General features: G+C 54.1%; 1 long non-coding RNA gene across 1 annotated transcript; it reads left to right on the top strand.

The window, feature by feature from the left end:
- Nucleotides 1-5,397: 5,397 nt before the first annotated feature.
- Nucleotides 5,398-12,101, top strand: LOC128829175 (uncharacterized). The gene is made up of 2 exons (XR_008443297.1): nucleotides 5,398-6,070; nucleotides 9,688-12,101. It is a non-coding gene; the product is annotated as an uncharacterized LOC128829175 (long non-coding RNA).
- Nucleotides 12,102-17,376: the final 5,275 nt, after the last annotated feature.

Below are 17,376 nucleotides of genomic sequence, written 5' to 3'. Positions count from 1 at the left end.
CTCCCACCCCTGCTCTGCCCCCCCACCTCTTCCCGCCCTGCTTCGCCCCCATCCACCCTTCCCCCAAGCCCCCTTCTCCGAGCGACGCGGGGAGCCGCAGAGTGGAGCAGGCTGGGGCCGGGTCGCTCTGCTTCCTGACGGTGAGTGTGGGCTCGGGCCTGACTCCTGCTGCTGGTGCCAGGCCCCTGCTAACCCTCTGGGTTGTCCTGGGCCCCACGCTTCTGCATCCCCCTGAAGCGCGAAGCACCCGAAGGCGCGGGGCCGGGGGCCACCGCCAGTTCCTCCTAGCCACAGCTCCCCGCTCCCCACTCCACAGCAGCCAGGCATTTAACCGCCTCCCTGCTGGACTGTGCCAGGTAGTATACCATGGGGAGGGGAGGGCAGGGGGAGAGTGTGGCGGGGGCCGAGCTGCAGCGCAAACAAGTCACGTGGAGGGAATGTGGGGGGGCAGGGAGGTTGCGTAGGGCGCCATAAATTCTAAGGACAGCCCTGGTGACACCACAGCCCCAAGACTGTGACTGGATGCAGGATCTGTGCTGAAGGGACTCCGGAGGGAAAAGAAGAGCCAATAACTGAAGACAGACAAAGGTTCAGGAACGAGGTAAAAGTCACAATGGGGATTGTCCAAACCAACTTCAAAGGCCGAGGATCTAAACAAACGGCACGGGATGCCATCAATCCTTGTGAATGCTCTTTTGCAACGCGTGAATTGACGATAATGTTTACTCCTGTGAAAAGGGATAAAATGCCCAATTCTTGGGAAGGGAAACCATTTCCATCCTGCTCATGCTTACTGCTGGCAGAAGGCAGGGAAAGGCAGAGATTCCATCATTCCAGACCTGTCAAGGTATAACACATCCACTGCTTTCCCCTCATCCACAGAGCCAGTTATCTCCTCATAGAAGGCAATTAGGTTAGACAGGCATGACTTGCCCTTGGTGAATCCACGCTGACTGTTCCTGATCACTTTCCTCTCCTCTAAGTGCTTCAGAACTGATTCCTTGAGGACCTGTTCCATGATTTTTCCAGGGACCGAGGTGAGGCTGACTGGCCTGTAGCTCCCCGGATCCTCCTTCTTCCTTTTTTAAAGATGGGCACTACATTAGCCTTTTTCCAGTCATCCAGGACCTCCCCCGATCGCCATGAGTTTTCAAAGATAATGGCCAACGGCTCTGCAATCAAATCAGCCACCAACTCCTTTAGCACCCTCGGATGCAGCACATCCAGCCTCGTGGACTTGTGCTCGTCCAGCCTTTCTAAATAGTCCTGAACCACTTCTTTCTCCACAGAGGGCTGGTCACCTTCTCCCCATGCTGTGCTGCGCAGTGCAGCAGTCTGGGAGATGACCTTCTTTGTGAAGACAGAGGCAAAAAAAGCATTGAGTACATTAGCTTTTTCCACATCCTCTGTCACTAGGTTGCCGCCCACATTCAGTGAGGGGCCCACACTTTCCTTGACTTTCTTCTTGTTGCTAACATACCTGAAGAAACCCTTCTTGTTACTCTTAACATCTCTTGCTAGCTGCAACTCCAAGTGTGATTTGGCCTTCCTGATTTCACTCCTGCATGCCTGAGCAATATTTTTATACTCCTCCCTGCTCATTTGTCCAATCTTCCAATTCTTGTAAGATCTGTATTGTATATCAACCTAGGTATGTGGCTGGTCCTTTAGGATCTGAAGAACCCTTTTGTTTGATGGAATTGGCTTCAAATAACCACTCAGCAGTAAATTCAGTGTTTTCGGTGGCAATAAAAGGACTGGAATGCCTAAGGAGATTGTTTTTCTGACTTCTTGTTAGCGAGTGGGGTGAAAGAGAAGTTTACTTTGGTTGCTGGTTTGGTATCTCTTATCAGAGAATGACCACTGCTTTTTGGGGGTGCCTGCCCCATTTCTCAGCACTTTGTCCTGAATTTACTATTCTCAGTTATGACCCACGAAGGGCTTCTCTACACCACGCAGCTCTTAGCGACAAGGCTGGGTCAACACTGTCTTGTCTCTAGAAGTCAGTGTGTGTGAACGCTGTTTTGCGGTATTTTGTTGGCACTTTTGCCGACAAAATACTTCCAGCCCCGCGAGCGGCATAAGCTTTATCAGCAGGAGAGCGCTCCTGCCGACAGAGCCGCGTTCACACCGCCGCTTGCGTCGGCAAAATGTTTATCTTTCGCGGGGGGCTTTTTTAAGTACCCGCAAAAGAGAAAAGTTTTGTCGACAACCGTGCAGTGTAGACATACCCTAAGGCACAGTGAGAGATGGCTTTTGCTCTTTTGCCTACTGCTAATGACAGAGAGCTAACACAGGAGAAAGAAGAGGCAGGCAGGTGGACCACAGTGGCCAGGAGGAAGTGAGAAGAAACAACAGATGAGTGGCTGGAGAATGTGGGCATCAATCCTGCTACCTCTTGCATGCAAAGCACAAGCTCTACCACTTGCGCTAATTCCCCACGTGTGGCTTGTGGGTAAGGCACCCGCCAGGCAAAGTGAGGGCTCTGGGGTCTGAAGTGGAACAGAGCATCAGATGGGGGGATGCTTATAGTTGGGGAAGGGGTCCCGAGTCCTGGAACCCAGCCACACGCCTCGGCACAAAGACCAATGGTCCCTGCAGGACGTGTGTCACAGGGATAAGAGTTAGTAATAAGGATAAGCAACACACTTAAGAAGACAACATGACTTTTATCTAACCCAACATAGCCAGGAGAAGCCCCAGCTCAGGATCCTCAACCGGACTCACCCCAACTGCCGGGCACAGCATCCAGTTAACAGCCCCCCATTGGCCTGGCTGGACACCCACAGACACATGGCCACACGCAGCCCTTCCCTGCTTTGGCTCACTCCACACTGTCTGTACGCCTCGATCGTGGGCTGCGCTCAGGAGGCCGTGTGGGAGACCAGTTTGCAGTCCCCTGACAGAGAACTACAGTTCACATCAAAAGCTGATCTAACAATGATCCGGGGTGAATGTGTGAGCTCACACTCCCTGGCCACAATAAAAAGACATGATCCTAATGGGGTCTCTTCTATATAACCTTAGAGACTAACAAATGTATTTGAGCATAAGCTTTCGTGGGCTACAGCCCGCTTCATCGGATGCATGTAGTGGAAAATACAGTAGGAAGAGAGAGATATACACAGAGACATGAAACAATGGGTGTTACCATATACAACATAAGGAGAGTGATCAGTTAAGGTGTGTATGGGGAGGGGATAGCGAAGGGCTGTGTGCAGGAAGGGGAGTAGCTCAGGGTGCAGAGAGGGGGTAGCTAGGGGCTGTGTGCAGGCTGGGAGTAGCTCAGGGTGCAGGGAGGGGGTATCTAGGGGCTGTGTGCAGGAAGGGGAGTAGCTCAGGGTGCAGGGAGGGGGTAGCTAGGGGCTGTGTGCAGGCAGGGGGTAGCTCAGGGTGCAGGGAGGGGGTAGCTAGGGGCTGTGTGCAGGAAGGGGAGTAGCTCAGGGTGCAGAGAGGGGGTAGCTAGGGGCTGTGTGCAGGCTGGGAGTAGCTCAGGGTGCAGGGAGGGGGTATCTAGGGGCTGTGTGCAGGAAGGGGAGTAGCTCAGGGTGCAGGGAGGAGGTAGCTAGGGGCTGTGTGCAGGAAGGGGAGTAGCTCAGGGTGCAGGGAGAAGGTAGCTAGGGGCTGTGTGCAGGAAGGGGAGTAGCTCAGGGTGTAGGGAGGGGGTAGCTAGGGGCTGTGTGCAGGCAGGGGGTAGCTCAGGGTGCAGGGAGGGGGTAGCTAGGGGCTGTGTGCAGGCAGGGGGTGGCTCAGGGTGCAGGGAGGGGGTAGCTAGGGGCTGTGTGCAGGAAGGGGAGTAGCTCAGGGTGCAGGGAGGGGGTAGCTAGGGGCTGTGTACGGGGAGGCAGTAGTTCAGGGTGCAGGGAGGGGGTAGCTAGGGGCTGTGTGCAGGAAGGGGAGTAGCTCAGGATGCAGGGAGGGGCTAGCTCAGGGTGTAGGGAGGGGGTAGCTAGGGGCTGTGTGCAGGCAGGGGGTAGCTCAGGGTGCAGGGAGGGGGTAGCTAGGGGTTGTGTGCAGGCAGGGGGTAGCTCAGGGTGCAGGGAGGGGGTAGCTAGGGGCTGTGTGCAGGCAGGGGAGTAGCTCAGGATGCAGGGAGGGGCTAGCTCAGGGTGCAGGGAGGGGGTAGCTAGGGGCTGTGTGCAGGCAGGGGGTAGCTCAGGGTGCAGGGAGGGGGTAGCTAGGGGCTGTGTGCAGGCAGGGGGTAGCTCAGGGTGCAGGGAGGGGGTAGCTAGGGGCTGTGTGCAGGCAGGGGAGTAGCTCAGGGTGCAGGGAGGGGGTTGCTAGGGGTTGTGTGCAGGCAGGGGGTAGCTCAGGGTGCAGGGAGGGGGTTGCTAGGGGCTGTGTGCAGGCAGGGGGTAGCTCAGGGTGCAGGGAGGGGGTAGCTAGGGGCTGTGTGCAGGCAGGGGGTAGCTCAGGGTGCAGGGAGGGGGTAGCTAGGGGCTGTGTGCAGGCAGGGGGTGGCTCAGGGTGCAGGGAGAGGGTAGCTAGGGGCTGTGTGCAGGCAGGGGAGTAGCTCAGGGTGCAGGGAGGGGGTTGCTAGGGGCTGTGTGCAGGCAGGGGGTGGCTCAGGGTGCAGGGAGGGGTAGCTAGGGGCTGTGTGCAGGCAGGGGGTAGCTCAGGGTGCAGGGAGAGGGTAGCTAGGGGCTGTGTGCAGGCAGGGGAGTAGCTCAGGGTGCAGGGAGGGGGTAGCTAGGGGCTGTGTGCAGGCAGGGGAGTAGCTCAGGATGCAGGGAGGGGCTAGCTCAGGGTGCAGGGAGGGGGTAGCTAGGGGCTGTGTGCAGGCAGGGGGTAGCTCAGGGTGCACGGAGGGGGTAGCTAGGGGCTGTGTGCAGGCGGGGGGGGTAGCTCAGGGTGCAGGGAGGGGGTAGCTAGGGGCTGTGTGCAGGCAGGGGGTAGCTCAGGGTTCAGGGAGGGGGTAGCTAGGGGCTGTGTGCAGGCAGGGGGTAGCTCAGGGTGCAGGGAGGGGGTAGCTAGGGGCTGTGTGCAGGAGGGGGAGTAGCTCAGGGTGCAGGGAGGGGGTAGCTAGGGGCTGTGTGCAGGAAGGGGAGTAGCTCAGGGTGCAGGTAGGGGGTTGCTAGGGGCTGTGTGCAGGCAGGGGAGTAGCTCAGGGTGCAGGGAGCGGGTAGCTAGGGGCTGTGTGCAGGCAGGGGAGTAGCTCAGGGTGTAGGGAGGGGGTAGCTAGGGGCTGTGTGCAGGCAGGGGAGTAGCTCAGGGTGCAGGGAGGGGGTAGCTAGGGGCTGTGTGTAGGCAGGGGAGTAGCTCAGGGTGCAGGGAGGGGGTAGCTAGGGGCTGTGTGCAGGCAGGGGAGTAGCTCAGGGTGTAGGGAGGGGGTAGCTAGGGGCTGTGTGCAGGCAGGGGAGTAGCTCAGGGTGCAGGGAGGGGGTAGCTAGTGTTAGGCCCAAAAACTGAAAAACATGTTTATCTCGGCTTCTGCTTGTTATCCCAGTAAAGATGCTTATCTCAGTTCTCACTGTCGTTTCCCATGCATGAAGCTGCACGTATACAGGATGTATAGAAGATATATGGCAAAGGGGAGGGGGTTGAACGGACCCTGGGAAAGGAATGTGAAGGACGGGAAGCTAAACAGATGTATCCTGATTACTACTAGAACTGAATTTAAACAATGCATAGGTTAGCAGAATTTAGACACGCTAAGTTGTTTGTCTCTCTGTATAAAAGAAGCCCAGTTGTGCTTGTAAGGTGTGTTCCTCCCTCTGGCATGAGTCGAGGGGGACACCCGCTCAGCTGACTGATCAATAAAGGACTTGAAGCCGTCTTCTAGACTCCCGTGCCTCCTTGGGGTAATTGGGCAGCTCCAGGGGGAAACGAGCCCATTTGGCTAACAAATGGCGACTCCGCCGGGACTTCTCTCCCTGTAGAGGGCACTGACCGACGGCCGAGGGCGATTCCGAGGAGTGGCCACCTCGAGCTGTTGCTTTGCTCGGGCCTCGGATCGTCACAATCGGTCTGGGCGGCTGTGTCCTCTCTAAAGAGAACTCTGAAGGACACGGAAGCAAGACGGCTTCAGAAGGAGGGGAAGTCTGACTGCCGGACGCGGCCACTTCGGGCGGTAAGTGCGTTTACCTCCTGGGTTAGAGGAATAACGCCCCCGAGGTGTGGGTTGGACAGTGGAAATCCCCTAGGCAGCCTGTATACGGGAAGGTATGTTAACATTATTGTAGCTTTGTAAATGTCTTGTTGTTGTGTTTTTGGTTAAAGGGTAAGCAAATAACGGCCAATGAGTAACGTAACTAACTCCACAAGTCCATGGGCCGTTTTTAACAATTACTGGGACTTGGAGCAACCTCAGGGATTACTCTTGTCTATAGGAAGGGTAATCTTGTTTCTCCTCTTAATGGTGTGTTGGAAACCGAGATTGTAACTGATTAAAGGATCTGTGTGAAAGATGAATGAGTGCTGCTGACAGGTCTGAGGCTTAAGCTGACTTCAGCCGCCCCAAGACTCCTGCAAGGGGAAACCCGATGACCAGGATATCTTGATTGCAAGGGGGGTCAGCCGAACCTCGTGACCCAGTGGATATCTGAGTTAGAACTAGATCTATACCTCTTCCCCCTCTTGATATCTCTGTCTCGGAAAACTCTGGGTAAAGCATAATGGGGTCCGGACAAAGCACCTTCTCCTGGACACCCCTGGGATGTATGCTGCATAACTGGAAGGCGTTTAGACGCCAGGCTAATTATGGAATTGTATTATGTAAAGACAAGCTTGTAAAATTCTGTACTCTTGAATGGATGACATTCGGGGTGGAATGGCCCGAGGGAGGGACGCTCAAACCAGGGGTTGTACAAGCAGTACATAGCATTGTGACCTGGGATGGGCATTGGGACCAATATCCCTATATAGATATTTGGCAGGACCTTGTGGCCAATCATCCCCCATGGTTACAAAAATGTAGATCACAAACTATTAAAACCTTAATGGCCCGTGCCCCTGTTAGGAAACCCTGTTTCCCTGTTAAGAAATCTTGTCTGCGGGCTGTGATTCCCTCTGCCGCTGATCCTATGCCCCCTCCCCCTTTGTATCCCGGCCTCCTGGCTCTGGTATCCTCAATTGAAATCCCCACCCCCTCCTCTGAGGATAATGGCTCAACTGAAAGGGGTGAGCCAAGCGACCAGGACTTTTCCAAACGGGAGCCCCCTCCGATCTCTCTGAGCTCCCCGGTGTCTAACCACACCAGGAGCAAGGGTGGCCCGGTACTCCAAGGGCCCCTGCAACAGAATTATTTGTGTCCACTGCAGGAAACTGTAGCCCCTGAGGGTAATCTCACTATGGTATATGTTCCCTTTACCACTAGTGAGCTATATAATTGGAAGCAACAGAATCCCCCGTTCTCGGAAGAAAGGGGCCCACGTTTTAGCCATGGCCCAAAGGAAAGGATATGAAGAAAGGGGGGACAAAGTTAAGGGACGGCCAGGGCCACCGGGGTAGGGGCGGGGCCCCTGACTGGGTCGAAATCAGTGCGCTATCTGTAGGAAAGAGGGGCACTGGAAGAATGAATGTCCCCGGTGACAGGCCATGGGAAAGGAATGTAAAGATAAAACCCCGTCCCTTCCCATCCTCTACAACAGTACAGGACGTTCGGGGGAGGAGTCTTCCCCATAGGGGGGTCGGGGAACCCAGCGGCCCCTCCTGACAGCACAAGCTGCCAGCCTGGATCCCACAGTAAAAATTAAAGTGGAGGGCCGCCCAATTGAAGCCCTTATTGATACTGGGGCCACTCTTAGTTTGCTCCCCCTTAATAAGGCTCCCCGAGATAGAGCTCGGGGACGTGCCATAGTCCAGGGGATAGAGGGACAAACTACAGCTTTGGAAAAAAAAAACTTTGCCTCTCCTAGTAAAAATAGGGGACCGTCAAATTTCCCATCAGTTTGTTTGCAGTCCCTCCTGCCCCATAGCGCTGCTTGGACGAGATATCCTCACTAAATTACAGGCGGAGATCTCATTCGATAACGGGACAATGGAAGTCAGAATCCCTAAGCAACAAGCCTCTAATTACCAGATGGCTCTCATAAATGCTAGAGATCACTCCCTGGAAGCCAGCTGCTGGGAGGGGGGTGTAAATCCCAAGGTCTGGGCGGAGGAAGGAGGCGTGGCCCGAGCCAGGAATGCTACACCAGTGCATATTTCCCTTAAGGAGGGAAGCAGCCCAGTCTGAATTCGACAATACCCCCTTAAGCTAACCACTCGGATCGGGTTAAAACCCCTGATTCAAAAGTTTTTGCAGTGCAGGTGGTTAAAGGAAGACACGTCCCCATACAATACTCCAATAATGGGGGTGCCTAAGCCTAATGGGCAGTATCGGTTGGTCCAGGACCTAAGACAAATTAACAAGTTAATAGCAGAGACTGTTTGCCTTTGAATGGGAGGATCCGGACACCCATTACAGGGCTCAATACCTTTGGACCGTTGTCCCACAAGGACTCACCTGTGCACCAGAGATTTTTGGCAGCCAGCTAAAAAGGGACCTGGCCCCATTCCTGGCTAACCATCCTGCATGTAACATAGTTCAGTACTGCGATGATCTGCTCTTAAGTACTGAAACAGAGACAGTCTGCAAGGAGCAAACTGTAGAGCTCCTCAATCACCTTGGGGTACAGGGGTATAAAGTATCAAAGGAAAAAGCTCAGTTGGTTAAGCAGCAGGTCACCTTCCTTGGATACCACCTCTGCCAAGGGAGTCGCAGTTTGGGTAAAGAAAGAATCCAGGTTATACTTAACAGCCCTCAACCCCTCAACCCCCGAGAATTAAGGGCTTTTCTGGGACTGACTGGCTTCTGTCGACTCTGGATCCCTGACTATGGGGGAAAAGCCAGACCACTATATGAGTCTTTGACTAAAGAAGGTCTGCTCCACTGGAAATGGACCAGGGAAATGGAAAAAGCATTTCGAGAGCTTAAAGAAGGCTTGGTTCAGCCTCCCGCTCTAGCCCTCCCAGATTCCCGGAAGCCATTCACCTTATACGTTCATGAAAGAGGAGGGGTGGCAGCTGGAGTCCTGTGCCAAAGGTCAGGACCAACCTGGCGACCCATTGGATACTATTCGAAGGTCTTGGACCCTGTCGCCAAGGGGTGGCCTGCCTGCTTATGAGCCGTTGCAGCAACCGCTCTCCTTGTACAGGAGGCTGAAAAGTTTACCCTGGGGGGGACACTGAGGTTGTGGTTCCCCACGGGATGCCTCAAATACTGGGGACAGGCGCTGGGGAAAAGCATCTAAATCCCAGTCGACATACCAGATATGAGGTAGGGCCCTTGCTAGCCCCTAACTTAACCTTTAGGACAGTTAGCTCCCTCAACCTAGCTACCCTATTGCCTGACCCTTGGGTTTCCTATGAGACCAGCCCCACTCATGACTGTATTGAAGTCTTGCAACAGGTGTCCCAGGCACTCGGTATACAATGGAAGTTGCATACACCCTGGAGGCCGCAAAGCACGGGTCAGGTGGAAAGAATGAATAGAACTCTCAAGGATACCCTCACTAAACTATGCACAGAGTCTAGTTTAAAGTGGCTTGATGTGTTACCACTCGCCCTTACCCACATTCAAAGGGCCCCACGTAAGGGTCTTAAGCTTTCACCATTATCCCGGGGTTCCGGGAGGATGTAAACTGGGAAATGGGGAAGGACTCCTTATGGAAACAGGTCTCTGGGTTGCAATCTGTTTTGTTACAGCTGCATCGACGCGGTGCCTTTTCAGGCCCTTCCCTTGGACCAGCCCATGTACCCGTTCCAGATCGGTGATCAGGTCCTCGTCAAGAAGTGGAAGTGTGACCCCCTAACACCACGGTGGGACGGCCCGCACACTGTCTCGCTCATCAGCCAAGCTGCAGTCAAAGTTCTTGGGAGTGACAAATGGGCACACCATACACAGGTAAAGTGGTTTCTGAACCCTAACCCGGAGACTGAACTAGCGGAAGAGGACACCAGCCCTCTGCCCGCCCCGGCTCCGGATGCCCGGGGTGGCACAGGTGAAGACTCCACCTGGGAGTATCAGTACTTAGACGGACTAAAGGGACTGTTTAGAAAAAGATAATGAAATTATTGTTAATATCTTTGTTTATGTGCTTCCACCACTATTATGGTTGGGAAAATAGGTTTTTACAGCTGGGGGGAGACAATAGCAAAATCCATTAACCTCAGTAACTGTTGGGTATGCGGAGGCCCAGGGGAATTAAATGAATGGCCTTGGGTAGCCCAGCCTGTACAGCCCAAATGGTGGCTCAGCAATTTAAGTATAGTCCACGATGGAACGGGGGTTTGGACTGAGGATAGTAGCCCCTGGCGACTGTATTCTTCTGGAATGGGTATTCTCTGCCTTAATCGGACAAGGCGGGAGGGAGTGTACTTGGGAGAAAGCAAGTGTGATTGGACTCTATCCCCAGGGTTTGATTGCTGGGACCCTTATTGTCATCTGTATGACTGTTCTAAATATCAGGGGCAATGGAACCAGACCCATGTGAGGCTCACCAATAATAGTTGGGTGAAATGCTCCAAACAATACTACCCTACGGCCGAAGGTTGCAGGGCGGTAGGACAGGATGGGTTCTTTGACGCCCTATTCACGAGTTGCCAGCTAGACAATACTACTAGCAAGGACCACGTGGTACGGTGGTTTCAATGGGCATGGCAGAATCAGAATGGAACTCGAGTATGGGGTTTTAAACAATTCTGGTCTAGCACCAATCAGCCAAAATGGGGCTGCGATTGTGTCTGGAAAGCAGGAGCTGGGGCGTGGAGATGTGATTATTGCAGTTCAGCTGATGGAATGGTGGGGGGACCTTTAGGCCAGGTAATCCTTTATATTTTGACCATCTAGAGGACGATGAGAATGAGGAAACCTGGGATGGCCCCTTTGCTAATGGAACCTGGGCTCTAAAGGGCCATTATTGGATCTGCGGGTCCTATGCCTACTGAAGATTGCCTCCAAATTGGTCTGGAATATGTTATGTTGGATATATAAGACCCTTGTTCTTTCTACTACTCCAGATGCAGGGAAATAAATTGGGAATTAAGGTTTAATTAGAGAAAGGCGGTTCGTGGATTCCACCCTGACCGCCGGAAGCTCCCAAACATGGGGGGCTCAGGAGTGGCCCCCTGAGAGAATTATAAAACATTATGGTCCAGCTACATGGAATCCTAATGAGTGGATCTCAGGGGCAAGGGAGCCCATTTACAACTTGAATCGGATAATTAGGCTGCAAGCCATCTTAGAAATAATAACTAATCAGACGGCTGCAGCTCTTGATCTTTTGGCCGATCAGTCCACTCAGATAAGGAATGTGCTCTACCAGCACCATCTAGTACTTGATTATTTGCTGGCAGAAGAAGGGGGAATTTGTGCAAAATTAAACGAATCTAATTGCTGTTTACAAATAAATGATAATGGAAAGGCGGTAAAACAGCTAACGAAAGAAATGAGGAAGTTAGCCAATGTCCCGGTCCAAACATGGGGTGGGTGGAATATGGACTGGTTCACGTCCTGGTTACCGCAACTGGGATGGCTCCGAGAAGGCCTTCTTCTCTTTGTACTCTTTATTACAACCCTATTAACCCTAGCTTGCTTAGCTCCCTGTGTAGTTGCATTAGTCCGACGAATGGCTAATCAAATTATACACCAACAAATGATGGCCCTATACCAGCCGGTGAAGGCTGAGGATTGGGGGCCATAAGGCTCTCAAAATGCTTTTTAGGGGGGAATCTTGTTAGGCCCAAAAACTGAAAAACATGTTTATCTCGGCTTCTGCTTGTTATCCCAGTAAAGATGCTTATCTCAGTTCTCACTGTCGTTTCCCATGCATGAAGCTGCACGTATACAGGATGTATAGAAGATATATGGCAAAGGGGAGGGGGTTGAACGGACCCTGGGAAAGGAATGTGAAGGACGGGAAGCTAAACAGATGTATCCTGATTACTACTAGAACTGAATTTAAACAATGCATAGGTTAGCAGAATTTAGACACGCTAAGTTGTTTGTCTCTCTGTATAAAAGAAGCCCAGTTGTGCTTGTAAGGTGTGTTCCTCCCTCTGGCATGAGTCGAGGGGGACACCCGCTCAGCTGACTGATCAATAAAGGACTTGAAGCCGTCTTCTAGACTCCCGTGCCTCCTTGGGGTAATTGGGCAGCTCCAGGGGGAAACGAGCCCATTTGGCTAACACTAGGGGCTGTGTGCAGGCAGGGGGTAGTTCAGGGTGCAGGGATGGGGTAGCTAGGGGCTGTGTGCAGGAAGGGGAGTAGCTCAGGGTGCAGGGAGGGGTAGCTAGGGGCTGTGTGCAGGAAGGGGAGTAGCTCAGGGTGCAGGGAGAGGGTAGCTAGGGGCTGTGTGCAGGCAGGGGGTAGCTCAGGGTGCAGGGAGCGGGTAGCTAGGGGCTGTGTGCAGGAAGGGGAGTAGCTCAGGGTGCAGGGAGGGGGTAGCTAGGGGCTGTGTGCAGGCAGGGGGTAGCTCAGGGTGAAGGGAGAGGGTAGCTAGGGGCTGTGTGCAGGCAGGGGGTAGCTCAGGGTGCAGGGAGGGGGTAGCTAGGGGCTGTGTGCAGGCAGGGGAGTAGCTCAGGGTGCAGGGAGAGGGTAGCTAGGGGCTGTGTGCAGGCAGGGGAGTAGCTCAGGGTGTAGGGAGGGGGTAGCTAGGGGCTGTGTGCAGGCAGGGGAGTAGCTCAGGGTGCAGGGAGGGGGTAGCTAGGGGCTGTGTGCAGGCAGGGGAGTAGCTCAGGGTGTAGGGAGGGGGTAGCTAGGGGCTGTGTGCAGGCAGGGGAGTAGCTCAGGGTGCAGGGAGGGGGTAACTAGGGGCTGTGTGCAGGCAGGGGGTAGTTCAGGGTGCAGGGATGGGGTAGCTAGGGGCTGTGTGCAGGAAGGGGAGTAGCTCAGGGTGCAGGGAGGGGTAGCTAGGGGCTGTGTGCAGGAAGGGGAGTAGCTCAGGGTGCAGGGAGCGGGTAGCTAGGGGCTGTGTGCAGGAAGGGGAGTAGCTCAGGGTGCAGGGAGGGGGTAGCTAGGGGCTGTGTGCAGGCAGGGGGTAGTTCAGGGTGCAGGGAGGGGGTAGCTAGGGGCTGTGTGCAGGCAGGGGAGTAGCTCAGGGTGCAGGGAGAGGGTAGCTAGGGGCTGTGTGCAGGCGCGGGGGGTAGCTCAGGGTGCAGGGAGGGGGTAGCTAGGGGCTGTGTGCAGGCAGTGGGTAGCTCAGGTTGCAGGGAGAGGGTAGCTAGGGGCTGTGTGCAGGCAGGGGGTAGCTCAGGGTGCAGGGAGGGGGTAGCTAGGGGCTGTGTGCAGGCAGGGGAGTAGCTCAGGGTGCAGGGAGCGGGTAGCTAGGGGCTGTGTGCAGGCAGGGGAGTAGCTCAGGGTGTAGGGAGGGGGTAGCTAGGGGCTGTGTGCAGGCAGGGGGTAGCTCAGGATGCAGGGAGGGGGTAGCTAGGGGCTGTGTGCAGGCGGCGGGGTATCTCAGGGTGCAGGGAGAGGGTAGCTAGGGGCTGTGTGCAGGCAGGGGGTGGCTCAGGGTGTAGGGAGGGGGTAACTAGGGGCTGTGTGCAGGAAGGGGGGTAGCTCAGGGTGCAGGGAGCGGGTAGCTAGGGGCTGTGTGCAGGCAGGGGAGTAGCTCAGGGTGTAGGGAGGGGGTAGCTAGGGGCTGTGTGCAGGCAGGGGGTAGCTCAGGATGCAGGGAGGGGGTAGCTAGGGGCCATGTAGTGGCAGGGGGGTAGCTCAGGGTGCAGGGAGGGGGTAGCTAGGGGCTGTGTGCAGGAAGGGGAGTAGCTCAGGGTGCACGGAGGGGGTAGCTAGGGGCTGTGTGCAGGCAGGGGGTGGCTCAGGGTGCAGGGAGAGGGTAGCTAGGGGCTGTGTGCAGGCACGGGGGCTCCCGGTGGAACTCCCAGCTTTAGGGGGCGAGGCCTTGGGGCTCCCGGCTTCAGCATCCCTGCTGCTCCTGGCTTGGGGGCAGGGGAGGTTTGCTGGCTTCAGCGCTGGGGCTCGTGGCACCAGGTTTCAGCCGCGGGGCTCCCTGGCCCCCCTGAAAGGGCTCGCGGCCCCGGACCCCCGGCTGACAACCGCTGATCTAACCAAAACAACGTTGGTAAAACCACAGGTCTGAACAGCAATGGCCGAGTCTTGGGGTTAGTCCTCCAGCCCCAGGGGAAAAGCTTCAGCCGGCCCCTGCTGCTCCCCTCCCAACTGCACCTGTGTGGCCAGGCAAACATGGATGATCAGCTCCAAGCCTCCCTCCCTACCTACTTCCACCGTGGCTCTTTGCCCACATTGTGCCCCACGGGGGAAGCCGGCCATGCTGCCCAAGCCAGACTGGGCAGGGAGGGGGCCCCTCGTCTCTGCTAGCCAGAGGCCGGGAATGGGCGACAGGGGACGGGTCACTGGACGATCCCTGTTCTGCTCAGTCCCGCTGGGGCCCCCGGCACTGGCCGCTGTCGGCCGACAGGACACGGGCCAGATGGACCCTTGGTCTGACCCAGCCCGGCCGTTCCTATGTTCTATGGGCAGGGACTTGTGGGGCTGCAGCCCCCTAAGGCCTGGTCTACACTACGACTTTAATTCGGATTTAGCAGCCTTAAATCGAATTAACCCTGCACCCGTCCACACAATTTAATTTAATTCGAAATAAAGGGCTCTTTAAATCAATTTCTGTACTCCACCCTGACGAGCGGAGTAGTGCCAAAATCGATTTTAGCATTTCGAATTAGGGTTAGTGTGGCCGCAATTCAATGGTATTGGCCTCCGGGAGCTATCCCACAGTGCACCATTGTGACCGCTCTGGACAGCAATTTGAACTCGGATGCACTGGCCAGGTAGACAGGAAAAGCCCCGTGAATATTTGAATTTCATTTCCTGTTTGCCCAGTGTGGAGAGCACAGGTGACCACAGATAGCTCATCAGCACAGGTAACCATGCAGGCCGATAATCAAAAAGAGCACCAGCATGGACCGTACGGGAGGTACTGGATCTGATCGCTATATGGGGAGAGGATTCAGTGCTAGCAGAACTTCGTTCTAAAAGACGAAATGCCAAAACTTTTGAAAAAATCTCCAAGGGCATGATGGAGAGAGGTCACAATAGGGATTCAGATCAGTGCCGCGTGAAAGTCAAGGAGCTCAGACAAGCCTATCAAAAAACAAAGGAGGCAAACGGTCGCTCCGGGTCAGAGCCACAGACATGCCGCTTCTATGCCGAGCTGCATGCAATTCTAGGGGGGGGCCCGCCACCACTACCCCACCTGTGACCGTGGATTCCGGGTCGGGGATAGTCTCATCAGCTACACCTGAGGATTCTGCGGATGGGGAAGAGGAAGAGGAGGAGGACGAGCTTGCAGAGAGCACCCAGCACTCTGTTCTCCCCAACAGCCAGGATCTTTTTCTCAGCCTGACTGAAGTACCCTCCCAACCCTCCCAAGCCAGTATCCAAGACCATGACCCCCATGGAAGGGACCTCAGGTGAGTTTAACCTTTTAAAATATAAAACTTGTTTTAAAAGCAAGAGTTTTTTAATGATTACTTTGCCCTGAGGACTTGGGATGCATTCGCGGTCAGTTCAGCTACTGGAAAAGTCTGTTAAAGTGTCTGGGGATGGAGCGGAAATCCTCCAGGGACATCTCCTTGAAGCTCTCCTGGAGGTACCCCAAAAGCCTTGCCACAAGGTTTCTGGGCAGTGCAGCCTTATTCCGTCCTCCATGGTAGGACACGTGACCACGCCATGCTTGCAGCAAGTAATCTGGTATCATTGCCTGACAAAGCCTGGCAGTGTATGGTCCCGGTGTTTGCTGGCATTCAAGCAACATCCGTTCTTTATCTTGCTCTGTAATCCTCATGTCAAGGCTGGATCCCCACTTTGAACTTTAGGGTACAAATGTAGGGGCCTGCATGAAAACTTCTAAGCTTAACTACCAACTTAGCTCTGGTTCTGCTGCCACCATTTCCCAATTTTTCCCTCCCTGGGAAGCCCTGAGAAACCTTCACCAATTCCCTGGTGAATACAGATCCAAACCCCTTGGATTTTAAAACAAGGAGAAATTAACCATCCCCCCTCCTTCCTCCCACCAACTCCTGGTGAATCAAGATCCAAACCCCTTGGATCTTAAAACAAGGAAAAATCAATCAGGTTCTTAAAAAGAAGGCTTTTAATTAAAGAAAAAAAGTAAAAATCATCTCTGTCAAATCAGTATGGAAATTAACCTTACAGGGTAATCAAACTTAAAGAGCTCAGAGGACTCCCCTCTAATCTCAGGTTCAAAGTACAGCAAACAAAGATAAACACTCTAGTAAAAGGTACATTTACAAGTTGAGAAAACAAAGGAAAACTAACACGCCTTGCCTGGCTATTTACTTACAAGTTTGAAATAGGAGAGACTTGTTTAGAAAGATGTGGAGAACCTGGATTGATGTCTGGTCCCTCTCAGTCCCGAGAACGAACACACTCCCAAACAAAGAGCACAAACAAAAGCCTTCCCCCCCCCCCAAGATTTGAAAGTATCTTGTCCCCTTATTGGTCCTTTAGGTCAGATGCCAGCCAAGTTACCTGAGCTTCTTAACCCTTTACAGGGAAAAGGATTTTGGAGTCTCTGGCCAGGAGGGATTTTATAGTACTGTAGACAGGACAGCTGTTACCCTTCCCTTTATAGTTATGACACCTCAGGAGAGTGATATCGCTCATGGTAACCTGGTTGAAATACGGGAACTTAATTAAGGGGACAGAGGTGGCCGTTCCTACTGGGCTGTTTGCCTGTGGCTGAAAATAAATCCTTCCCTGCAGTTAGCCAAGCGCACGGGGGGAAATTGGCCCTGAGCTTTTCGCGTTTGGCTAGCAGGGATCTTCCCTGTTACCAGCCATGCGGTGGGGGGAGGGGTAGAGTGATCATCCCAGAGAATTCATGGCGGGAGGAGGGGCGGGGGGGTTAGTTTGGTTCCTGCAGGGATCTTCCCTGATACCAGCCACGCGGTGGGGGGAGGGATAAAGCGATCATCCAGAGAATTGGATGGGGTGGGTGGTTAGTTTGTTTTCTGCTGCTGCTGAATGTTAACAGGAAAACCGCAGCACTCAACGGGCTTTGCTTGGTATGTGGGAAAGGAGGGCGCAGAAGCCGAAAGACAATGGCTTATCATGGCCGCATGCAAGCCGAATTCTGTTGCCCGGACCTGTGATCTCTAGCAGCAAAGCCACAGGCACTCAGTATTAAGAGGCAAAATGCGACCTTGCACAGAAATCACATGTGCTATGTAATGTGAATAGTGTTGGTCACCGTGAAAGAGTATAAGCATTGTTCTGCAAAATGTATCTTTTTAAAAATTTCTCTCTTTTTTCCCTCCCTCCAGCAGCTGCAAATTCTTCAAGCCTCCCTCCTCCGTCCCGAAGGCTATAACAGATAAGGCGTCGGAAAAAGAAGA

This window comes from Malaclemys terrapin, chromosome 25, assembly GCF_027887155.1.
Source record: "Malaclemys terrapin pileata isolate rMalTer1 chromosome 25, rMalTer1.hap1, whole genome shotgun sequence".
In the NCBI taxonomy this organism is placed as follows: Eukaryota; Metazoa; Chordata; order Testudines; family Emydidae; genus Malaclemys; species Malaclemys terrapin.
This window is presented reverse-complemented; position numbering and strand designations above follow the sequence as displayed.